At 44.2% G+C, this 12,167-nt stretch overlaps 1 non-coding gene and 1 pseudogene across 1 annotated transcript; both read right to left on the bottom strand.

Moving 5' to 3' along the window:
• Positions 1-467: 467 nt before the first annotated feature.
• Positions 468-4,154, bottom strand: LOC112209808 (zinc finger protein 195-like; annotated as a pseudogene).
• Positions 4,155-11,781: 7,627 nt separating this feature from the next.
• LOC112209970 (U4 spliceosomal RNA) lies at positions 11,782-11,928 on the bottom strand. Its single transcript, XR_002944941.1, has one exon. It is a non-coding gene; the product is annotated as a U4 spliceosomal RNA (small nuclear RNA).
• Between the last annotated feature and the right edge of the window lie 239 nt (positions 11,929-12,167).

The raw sequence follows: 12,167 nt of genomic DNA on the forward strand, positions 1-12,167 counted from the left end.
CACCTTCCGGGTTCAAGCGATTCTCCTGCCTCAGCCTCTCGAGTAGCTGAGACTACAGGGGAGGGCCACTACACCCGGCTAATTTTTTGTATTTTTAGTAGAGACGGGGTTTCACCATGTTAGCCAGGATAGTCTCGATCTCCTGACCTTGTGATCCACCAGCCTCAGCCTCCCAAAGTGCTGGGATTACAGGCATGAGCCACCGCGCCAGGCCTATTTTTTTGAGATGGAGTCTTACTCTGTCACCCAGGTGGGAGTGCAGTGGTGCTGATCTTGGCTCACTGCAAACGCTGCCTCCAGGGTTCAAGTGATTCTCTTGCCTCAGCCTCCCAAATAGCTGGGATTACAGGCATGTACCACCACACCCAGCTAGTTAATTAACTTAAAAAAATAATAATCAAATTATGGGCTGGCTGTGGTGGTTCAGGCCTGTAATCCCAGCACTTTGGGAGGCTGAGGCGAGTGGATCACTTGAAGTCAGGAGTCCCAGACCAGCCCGGCCAACATGGTGAAACCCCATCTCTACCAAAAACACAAAAATTAGCCGGGCATGGTGGCGTGCACCTGTAGTCCCAGCTACTCAAGAGGCTGAGGCAGGAAAATCGCTTAAACCCGGGAGGCGGAGGTTGCACCAGGTAGAGATTGCGCCACTGCACTCCAGACTGGGTGACAGAGCAAGACTCCATCTCAAAAAAAAAAAAAATTAATCAAATTATAACAAAAATTGAAAAATGCACAAATCATAAATGTACCATTCAAATAATTTTCACAGAGTACACCTGTGTAACTAAGCCTCCAGATCAAAAAAGAGAACATTACCAGCATTCCCTAATGCCCCCCTTCATGTTCCTCCCAGTCACAAATCACCCCCACTGTAACTCCTATTATGATTTTTAACATCATAGATTAATTTTATCTGCTTTTGAATTTCATATAGAAGGAATCACACAATATGTACTCACATATATGCCTTTTGCTGAGCACTGTGAATTAATCTATGTTGTTGCACACCATTCTTTCCTATTGTGCTAGTATGCCATTGTAGAAATATACCACAATGTATCCATTTTATTCATGGTAGACATTTTGGATATTTATAGTTTAGGGCTATTATAAGAGTGCTTCTTTGAGCATTCTTGTATTCATGAAAAAACAGCATTTTCTAGAGTGATCAAAGGGATTAATGGGACATTTATATACCTAGAAACATGATTTATATATATGGATATAAGAAAACAACAGGCATTATGAATCCTATTTATTTACTGAACTTCCATGTTTATTGCAGCACTATTGATGATAGCCAAGATAAAAAATCAACCTAAAAATGTCCATAATCAAATGAATGGATAAAGAAAATGTGGTGTATATACACAATGGAGTATTATTCAGCCATAAGAAAAGAAAATCTTGTCATTTTCAATCATGTGGATGAACCTGGAGGACACTATGTTAATTGAAATAAGCCAGACACAGAAAAACAAATACCTCATAATCTCACTCATATGTGGAATCTAAACAAGTTGACCTCATTGAATCAGAGAGCAGAATGGTGGTTACCAGAGGCTGGGGTTTTACAGGGAGAAGGTTTGGGGAGATGTCTGTCAAAGCACACCTAATTACAGTTAGATAGAAGGAATAAGCTCAAGAGATCTGTCACACAGCATGATGACTGTAGTTAATGATGATATATTCTATCTTTGAAGAATGCTAAGACACTTGATGTTAAGTGCTGTCACTACAAAAATCATAACTCTGTGAGGAAAAGCACTTAATTGGCTAGAATTAAGCATTCAACAATGTATATATACTTCAAAACATGTTGTAAATGATAAACGCATAAAATTTTATCTGACAATTTAAAAAGTAAATAAATTATATATCAATATATATCTACCTATATATACCTACATATATATATATATATATATATATATATATATATATTTTTTTTTTTTTTTTTTTTTCCTTGAGACAGGGTCTCACTCTGTCACCCAGGTTGGAGTGCAGTGGTGAAATTATGGCTCACTGCAGTCTCTACCTCCTGTACTCAAGCGATCCTCCCACCTCAGTCTCCCAGCTAGGTGGAACTAGAGGCATGCACCATCATGCCTGCCTGTTTGGAGGGTGTGTGTAGAGACAGGATCTCACTATGTTGTACTGGCTGGGTCTTGAATTCCTGGGCTCAAGCATTCCCCTCGCCTCGGCCTCCCAAAGTGCTGGGATTAGAGGTGTGAGCCACTATGCCTGGCCAAAAAAAGTAAATAAAATTTTGGAACACATTATGAAAGGATAGCAGTAGGCTGGGCACGGTTGGCTCACGCCTGTAATCCCAGCTCTTTCGGAGGCCGAGGTGGATGGAATACCTGAGGTCAGGAGTTCGAGACCAGCCTGGTCAACATGGCAAAACCCTGTCTCTACTAAAAGGACAAAAATTAGCCGGGCGTGGTGGCACGTGCCTGTTATCCCAGCTACTCAGGAGGCTGAGGCAGGAGAATCGCTTGAACCCTGCAGGTGGAGGTTGCAGTGAGCCGAGATCATGCCATTGCACTCCAGCCTGGGCAACAGAGCGAGTCTCAGAAAAAAAAAGAAAGGATAGCTGTATTCCAAATACTGAGTCTGTGTCTTTGTCATAACCTTAGCTGAAATTATCAAAAATATATAGTTCTTGTGGTGTTTTTGTTGTTCCACTAGTTAGTCCTAAGCATACAAACTCTGATGATTACCAGCATGTTTAACACACGGCATACAACACAGAAGTCACTGAAGTGCTTTAGGACTTTGACTCTTCGTGCACCTGGAGTTTCTAGTGCTGATGGTGATGGCGTGGAAGAAACTACAGAGGCAGGAAGTGGTAACAGTTCCATTTCTGGCCACTCTGAACACAGAATAAAGTTTGCATCCAAAATCACTGAAGAAATGTTTCAAACCACAAGCTTCCGCAGACCAGGCACAGTGGCTCACACCTGTAATTCCAGCACTTTGGGAGGCTGAGGCGGGAGGATGGCTCAAGTCCAGGATTTTGAGACCGGCCTGGGCAACATAGTGAGACCCCATTGCTACAAAACAAACAAAACAAAAACAAAAGCTTCCACAGTCTCTGAGAATTTTCTAGAGAGAATGACCAAGGACTTGGCTATAGTTAGGTAACTAAGAATAAAAACTGTAGACTGTGAACTGCACCCATGAAAATAAAGGAAGAGATCATATATGAAAGTGAGAAATAGGCCAGGCACAGTGGCTCACGCTTGAAATCCCAACACTATGGGAGGCCAAGGCAGGAGGATCACTTGAGACCGGGAGTTCAAGACCAGCCTAGGCAACATTGTAAAACCCTGTCTCTCATGCATCACTTACATAACCTAAAAGTAAACCACAAATGGCCTGTCCACCTAGATTTTCTTCATGCCTCTTACATTTCAGAGTTCTTAATCTTCCGTGGAAAAGTGTATATGAATGATGTCCACCCAAACTTTTCCTGTCTTTCCTTAAATGTAAATTCTCAAGGCTACAGCTTCCATATCTTCTCAGTATCACTTTCTGGAATGAATCTTTTTTTTTTTTCCAAGACGGAGTCTTGCTCTGTTGCCCAGTCTGGAGTGTCGTGGTGCAATCTCCACTCACTGCAACCTCCGTCTCCTGGGTTGAAGCAATTCTCCTGCCTCAGCCTCCTGAGTAGCAGGATTACAGGTGCGCACCACCATACCCAGCTAATTTTTGTATTTTTAGTACAGATTTTCACCATGTTGGCCAGGCTGGTCTTGAACAGGCTGGTCTTGAACTGGCTGGTCTCAAACTCCTGACCTCATGATCTGCCCGCCTTAGCCTCCCAAAGTGCTGGGATTACAGGTGTGAGCCACCGCGCCCGGCCTGGAATGAATTGTTATGCCCTGCTCTGGCAAAAGGTCTTGAGTGAAATGAGAAGACATAACTGGTTGTTTGGCTCCTGGCTCCTGTCTCTTCACATTCCAGGGCTCTTTCCTTTGCTCCAGGCAGGTGATCACGTCTGACTTAGATATAGCAAAACCCAGGGAGGCCAGGTTTCTGTAGTTCTCTAACATCACATCCCTATACAAATTCTGCTGTGCAGGGTCCAGGCATCCCCACTCCTCTGGAGAGAATACAGCCACATCCCTGAAAGTCAACAGACTCATTTCCCAGCTTCTAGGGTGTCCTGGTGTTCTCCCTACGGATCTCCAAGTACCTACAGATCACAGGTCTGCCGATCACAGCCCATTCTTGTATTTAGTTTTTGGGAAATATATGCATACATTTCTGTTGGCTTCATAACTAAGAGTGAAATTGCTGGGTCATAGGATTGCTTTCACTGATACTGCCAGCTTTCCAAAGTGTTGTACTAATTTACATTCCCATCAGCAATATATGAGAGTTTCATGTTCTTTACAACAATTGGTATGTTATTTTTCATTTAGTTATCGTGGTATGTGAGTAATAGTATTTATTGCCTTGTTCTTTTAATTTACATTTCCCTAATAACTAAAGCACCTTTCCAGGAACTTATCAGCCATTTGGTTTGGATATCTTCTTTTGTCAAGTGCCTATTTAAGGCTTTTAGGCAAACAATTTAAAGTCTGAATTTATCCACCATGAATGTGATAAGAGCATTGTTAAGAATTCAGTTTAATCCCAAACAAGCAAGTTCTATTCATGAGCGACATAGAGAGATAATCCTTACACCTGTACGGTATTTGCATGATCTCATTTAGCTAATACAGCAAGTACTCTGGAAAGTAGAAGACTGAGGTTATGTTTTACCTAGAAGGAAGCCATCTTGGAGGGGTTGTGACATGCTCGAAATAAGTGGCAGAACCAAGATTCTCAACGTTTTGCAACTTCCTGACCAAATACTCTTTTCACCATAATAGTTCTCAACTCCATTGAATTCCTCCACCTTTATAATAAATATTTTATATCATCCCCTTTACTACAATGAAATTAAATTTAATTTCAAAAGATAATCAAGCCAAGCACGGTGGTGCCCACCTGTAGTCCCAGCTACTCAGGAGGCTGAGGCAAGAGGATCTGCTTGAGTCCCTGGAGTTTGAGGCTGTAATATGCCATGCTCATACCTGTGAATAGCCACTGCCCTCCAGCCTGGGCAACATAGTGAGACCCTATCTCTAAAAAAAAAAAAAAAGATAATCAATATATTGCCTCTATGATATAAAGGAGAAATAAAAGGATAGTAATTTATAATAAATAATTACTGGCCCGGCACAGTAACTCATGCCTGTAATCCCAGAACTTTGGGAGGCCAGGGTGGGAAGATCGCTTGAGCCCAGGAGTTCAAGAACAGCCTGAGCAACATAGGAAGACCCTGTCTCTACAAAAATTAAAAAAAAAAAAATAGCCAGGTGTGGTGGCACATGCCTATGGTCCCAGTTACTTGGGAGGCTGAAGCGGGAGGATCATTCAGGATTGCTTGGGCCTGGGAGGTTGAGGCTGCAGTGAGCCGTGATCACACCATTGCACTCCAGCGTGGGCAACAGAGCGAGACTCTGTCTCAAATTAAAATAATAATTACAATGATTACAAATAGAATAATTAATAACTAAATATAAGGAAAACAATAATAAATTCTGGGCACAGCTGTATTAGAACATGTAATGGAATGCTAGATAATTTCCTCTACAAACAGACTGTCTCTGCTGTCCCTGACATAATTTTCCACATTGGTGAACAGCTCTAGGTAAAACTGTGAATGAAACAAAGTACAATAATCTTTTATATGGTAGTTGTATTCCAGGGAAATTAACTGTGTTAATTTTTGACATGTTTTTTAAATCATTATCTGAGTTTTAGGCTCAGATAATTATGGACAGTTTTTCACCTACATGAATATCTGAGGATACATTCGAAAGCTGGACAAGTCTTTATTTTACAGGATTGTCACATTCATTGCAGAACAACATAGCAACCCTGGCCCCATGCCCCCTAAAGGGTGGTAGGGTCCCGCAATCATTGTGACAACCCACAGCTCCTTGAGGTGGTACTTCTCCTACTGACAACACTACACTACAAGCACTGTCCAGCATATTTCCAGCCTGAAATATGCAATGTAACCAAAAAGCCGAGGTTTGGCTGAGAAAGACCTGGGTTTGGCACTCAGTCATTCACTCTCAGTGAGACCCCGAGTAAGCCACTTCACATCTCTGAGCCTCGGTGTCCCAACTATGAGGCCGGCCTCTGCATTTTGTAGCAGCAGCAGCATTTACTATGTCTCACTGCACCTGCTGCAAGCTGCTTGGAGCAAGCCTCCGTCCTTCCCCCTCCATCGCTTAGCTGCTGGTTCATGCACCACCCAGCCCTGCCCCATGTTGGCAGCGATTTGCAAGGCTGACTAGTTAGTTACTCATGCACATAGTGCTTTTGATCTTCCCACTCCCTGTTGATAAATATGTTCAGCAGTAACATGGTAGATATTAGTATGAACTATCACTATCAGGAAAAAAAGTGTTAAAATGCATATCTATTGGCTCAGTAGAAAATACTCCTTAAGGCTTTAGCTGTTGAAAAAATATACTGTTTGACACTTTCTCAAGTCCAAATGCAGTAGCTCATCGTAACCAAAATCTTGGTAAATATAACACCTTCCCATTGGGATTCCAACTGCAGGCCTTGCTAGCACATGCCTTCTTGAAATGTGTGATAATTAACTGCTTGAAAAATAGAAATCAAATTAGTGAGTGATGTCACAGTGGATTCAAAAGTATGACTACAGCTTAAATTCAAAGGCACAGGGGTGCAGAATATGAACGTATCATTGTTAAAGTAGAGTTTTTTTTTTAAAAAAAAGTTGATAACATGAACTTACACAAATATCAAATTAACATGCATCAAATATTTTATTCAACTCAATTAATAAAGGAACCAATAAGATGTTGAAACAAATTCTAATGAGAATTTTACCTACAGAGGTTTATATTCTCCACGGGACAAGGTTTTTTTGTTTGTTTGTTTTTTGAGACAAGCTCTCACTCTGTCACCCAGGCTGGAGTGCAGTGGCATCATCTCAGCTCACGGCAGCCTCGACCTCCCGAGTTCAAGCAATCCTCCTGCCTCAGTCTCTTGAGTAGTTGGGATTACAAACATGCGCCACCATGCCAGGCTATTTTTTTTGTATTTTTTGTAGACATCAGGTTTCACCATGTTGCTCAGGCTGATCTCAAACTCCTGAGCTCAAGCGATCTGCCTGCCTCGGCCTCCCAAAGTGCTAGGATTATAGGCATGAACCACTGCGCCCGGCTGGACAAAGTATTTTTAAAGTTCTATGAACAGAAATCATTTGCATTACTATGGACAAGAAGCATTTGTATTGCTGCCAATTTCTACAACTTAACTTCTACCCTAAAGGCAATAAAACAATCTGGCCTCCTATTGCTGCTGTAGCAGATTACCCATAAACTCCATAGCTTAAAGCAACAGAAATTTATCTTACAGTTCAGTTGGAGTATCTGACAGTTGGAGGACAGAAGCCCTAAATGGGTTTACTTGGCTGAAATCAAGGTGTTGGTGGGGCTGTGTTCCTTCCAGAGGCTCTAGGAGAAACCCATTTCTTCACTTTTTCTACCTTTTTTTTTTGAGAGGGAGTCTCTCTCTGTCACCCAGGCTGGAGTGCAGTGGCGCAATCTTGGGCAACTCCCTGTTCAAGCAATTCTCCTGCCTCAGCCTCCTGAGTAGCTGGGATTACAGGCACGCGTCACCAGTCTTGGTTAATTTTTTTTTTTTTTGAGATGGAGTCTCATTCTGTTGCCCAGGCTGGAGTACAGTGGCGCAATCTCAGCTCACTGCAGCCTCCACCTCTCGGGTTCAAGCAATTCTCCAGCCTCAGCATCCCAAGCAGCTGGGATTACAGGTGCCCGCCATCACACCCAGCTAATTTTTTTTGTATTTTTAGTAGAGACAGGGTTTCACCATGTTGGCCAGGCTGTTTTCGAACTCCTGACCTCAAGTGATCTGCCCACCTTAGCCTCCCAAAGGGCTAGGATTACAGGCGTGAGCCACCACGCCCTGCATTTTGTATTTTAATAGAGACAGGGTTTCACCATGTTGGCCAGGCTGGTCTTGAACTCCTGACCTCAGATGATCTGCCTGCCTTGGCCTCCCAAAGTGCTGGGATTACAGCTGTGAGCCACTGTGCCTGGCTGCTTTTTCTACCTTCTAGAGGCTACTCACATTCCTTGGCTCATGGCCTATTCCTCCATTTCCAAAGCCAGTAATGGTTTTGGTTGTGTGCTTTTCACTTTGCATCATCTCAGGTTCTCTGCTTCCATGGTCACACCTTTGACTCTGACTCTCTGCCTCCCTCTTTCACTTATAAGGACCCCTGTAATTACTCTGGGCCTACCTGTATAATCAGGAACAATCTCCCCATCTCAAGATCCATGGGGCTGGGCGCAGTGGCTCACGCCTGTAATCTCAGCACTTTGGGAGGCCGAGGCGGATGGATCACTTGAGGTCAGGAGTTTGAGAGCAGCCTGGCCAACATGGTGAAACCCTGTCTCTACTAAAAATACAAAAATTAGCAGAGTGTGGTGGTGGGTGCCTGTAATCCCAGCTACTCGGGAGGCTCAGGCAGGAGAATCGCTTAAGCTCAGGAGTCGAATGCTGCAGTGAGCAGAGATCATGCCACTGCACTCCAGCCTGGGCGACAGAGCAAGATTCTGTCTCAAAAAAAAAAAAAAAAATCTGTCGACCGCACAAGCTCCTATAGAGTAACATCATCCTTAGAGAATGTGTGAGACTACACCCTACAATCCACTGAAAGGACACCCAATAATCTCTTTTGCCCTTTTCTTGGTCTTTAACAGTTTTTCCTGGCAATGTCAAGGCTCATAGCAAGGGCGATTTTGCAAGACACAAGATCACGCAGCCCTGGGCCCATGGTCCCTGTGAACAACCAACCACCTGAGCAGGGAAGCAGCTGCCCCTTTCACTAGGACATGGTCACTTTGTCCCTACCCAGCCAACTTGGCTTGTTTCCCTTGGCCTCTGAGAGGGTTAGAGTTTTTCATCCCTGGTTACTGATTAATCATATTATATTCCCTTCCCTCCATCCTGGAGGGATGAAAACAGATCAGAAACATTTAGTCTATAAACTGGGAAAGAGTTAGAAGGAGACAACGAGGGAAAAGAGACATACAAGTATTAATAGGACACGGACAAAGCCAAACCTTATCCACTTCATAATTTTGTGTATATCTGGCATTGTTCCAGGGCTGGGGCAGGAACAGAGAGTGGGGTGGAGATGTCTCTCCACACTGACCTCTTTCCTGAACCCATTTGGCTCTTGTGGAATAAGGGAGAGCCAGGACATCCCCTATAACAAATCCAAGATGGCTTCACCCTATTAACTGTGTGGACCTGGTGAAATGGAAGTAGCTAGCCACTCTTCATTAAGCCAACAATTTTCAAACTACTCCTGCTCAAAGCCCCATTTAATACTGACTTTTCCCACTGGTTAGTTACTCATCTCCTCCTTCCTGAGCAAATCCTCCTAAACAAATGGCAATTAACTAAGACATAATGCGGAGCTGCCTGATGGAGGCCAGAACATAGTTTCAGTCAAAGCCAGAGTAATTCATTCCTTCCCTGAGCAAACACCAATTGAGCCTCTGCTGAGTGCTAGGCACCAGACCGGCTCTGTGGGAAATAAAAATAAGCCCACTGTCCTGCCTTCAAGGAGCTCCCAGTCCAGTGGATGGAGAGGTAAGGGTGAAATTGCATGTCCAAAAGCAAAGAGAGGGAAGAAGAGAATTTCAGAATGTTGGGAGAGCAGTAGAGAAAGCACAAAGATGTAGACACAAAGGGCTGTGTTCTTGGCTGGGAACTTCAGGTAGAAAGAAGTGGCTGGAGCTAAGAGTGAATGGGAGGTGAGACTGCAGAAGGAGAGGAGGGCCAGGTTAATGTAAGTATGCCTTGAAACTGGGGTTCAATGAGTCCTTCATTTGCTAGGTGTTTGTTGAGTACTTCCTAGGCACCCAATACTGAGTCGAGCCCTGCTAACATAAATACAACTGAATACGAAATGGCTCTACCCTCAATAAATCACAATCTAGTGAAGAGAAAGAGCTATGGAAATACTCTCAGTGGAGCAAGTTAAGTGAAAAAATAGATGTGCTTAAGTGCTAAGCGAACTCCGCCCACGGGAATAGCGAGAGGAAGGCAGGCCCCTTGGGAGGTTTTGCAAAGGAGCCATATCATTAGTAACATGCCTCTTGGCATGTTAGAAGTAGAAGACAAGAGGAATTAGGGGATGACAACTCATGATCCACTCCAAGGGTCTATGTTTATAGACACTCTAAAGGCACAAAACTCATCATGTCCAGCTCAGTTGGGTAGGTGATGGCTCAGTACCCACTGCATCAAGACAATCTGAGGGCAGATTTCTTTTTTTTCTTTCTTTTTTTTTTTTTTTTGTGATGGAGTTTCACTCTTGTTACCCCGGCTGGAGTGCAATGGCACGATCTCAGCTCACCGCAACTTCCGCCTCCTGGGTTCAAGTGATTCTCCTGCCTCAGCTTCCTGAGTTAGCTGGCATTACAGGTATGCACCACCAAACCCAGCTAATTTTGTATTTTTAGTAGAGACGGGGTTTCTCCATGTCGGTCAGGCTGGTCTTGAACTCCTGACCCCAGGTGATCCGCCCGCCTTGGCCTCTCAAAGTGCTGGGATTACAGGCGTGAGCCATTGTGCCCGAGCTGAGGGCAGATTTCAATCCTGCACACATTCCTTTCTTCCCTTCTGCTTCATATACTTGCTCCTGCATTACATGTGTTGGACTGGTTTCTCCCTGCCCTGCAGCTCTGCAATGAAGCCCAGGATCTGGTTTCTCCCAACTTTTGACCTTGGACTCACTGTCTGGCTGCAGTTCTTTAAACTGCTGATTCTATGAAAGGCCTTTGGGTCACGTCAGCTGCTGCTACCAGTTATTCAGTAACTAACTCACAAGCTCTGAGATTCCCAGTCAGGCAAGAAGGAAGAGCTTGCAGGGGCTCCGCATTCGTTCCGCTTGGCTAACTTGGTGTTGCAAAGAAACTTTCTCCTTCTAGAGGTGAATTCCAGCTTTTACAGTCAGAGGAGCCAAAGTTCTGAGCCTGCAGCGCCATTCCCATCCTCCCCCAGTGCTGGCCAAGTCCACAGTCTTCTTCCTCTTCCCCAACACTGCACCAAAGCCTCTGCTGTCTCATGCTAGCCTGCTTCGTTGGCATCATTTTTTGACCCTCCCAGCCTCATACTTTGCAGGCAAGGAAAATCATAGAACAATTTCTGTTTTCCTGACCTATTGAGAAACTCTGAAATGGTTTGTGCCGCTCATGTAGTCAGAGAGACCGTAAACAGAATCCATTCTGCTGTATTCCTCATGGGACCATTTGGAATACAAAAGACCCCAGCAGGCATCAATCATCTGCCATTTCAGCTAAGGAAGGAGAGAGTGAGCCTCTCTTTCATGGCATTCGGCTTCCTGGCTCTGGATTTGACCTATGCGCAAACTTCCAGGGTGGCTTGAGCATAATGATGCTATCAACCAGCTCAGATGCCCTAGGAGGTGGCCTTACAGAAATGGTAGTCTTGTGGTATGGCACAAATGTAGGCTGGCTACCTGTCTACACCTGCTCACCAGTCTGGCCAAGCCCTGAGACTGGCTGGGCCTGTCCACAGCACTGAGGCCCATGGGGACAACTATAGCTGTGTGTATGCCCATACAGTTAAGTGTCCTTTATGCTATGGGGTGGGACTTGCTGTGTGCCCCTCCTCCAATAACCTGCCAATTCCAATCATTCTGTACCTTCCTCTTTTTCTTCATGCTGGCCTTTTTCTCCCCCCAAGCTTTTTTTGAGTTTCAATTAGCAATAATCATGCCTTGGATAAACCTCATTGGCTACAATACTGCCACTGTGCAAAGCTCTGGCCTTTTTTTTTTTCTGCAGGAAAGTATCCATGGGCCAAACCACAAAAGTTTTGAATCTTGAGCCAATTCATCAACCAGGGCCAGTCCAATGAACCCAGACACAAACACACTCAGGCTTCTGGTTTTGGTGAATGTCAATGCCAGACACACTGTAGTGGGGATGAGGGGCGGAAAGGGGTTTGTCCCACATGAGACCCCATGACAGCTGGCCATGGAACTTGGGAAGCCATTGTCA

Source organism: Pan troglodytes, chromosome 6 (assembly GCF_028858775.2).
Source record: "Pan troglodytes isolate AG18354 chromosome 6, NHGRI_mPanTro3-v2.0_pri, whole genome shotgun sequence".
NCBI classification, from domain to species: Eukaryota; Metazoa; Chordata; class Mammalia; order Primates; family Hominidae; genus Pan; species Pan troglodytes.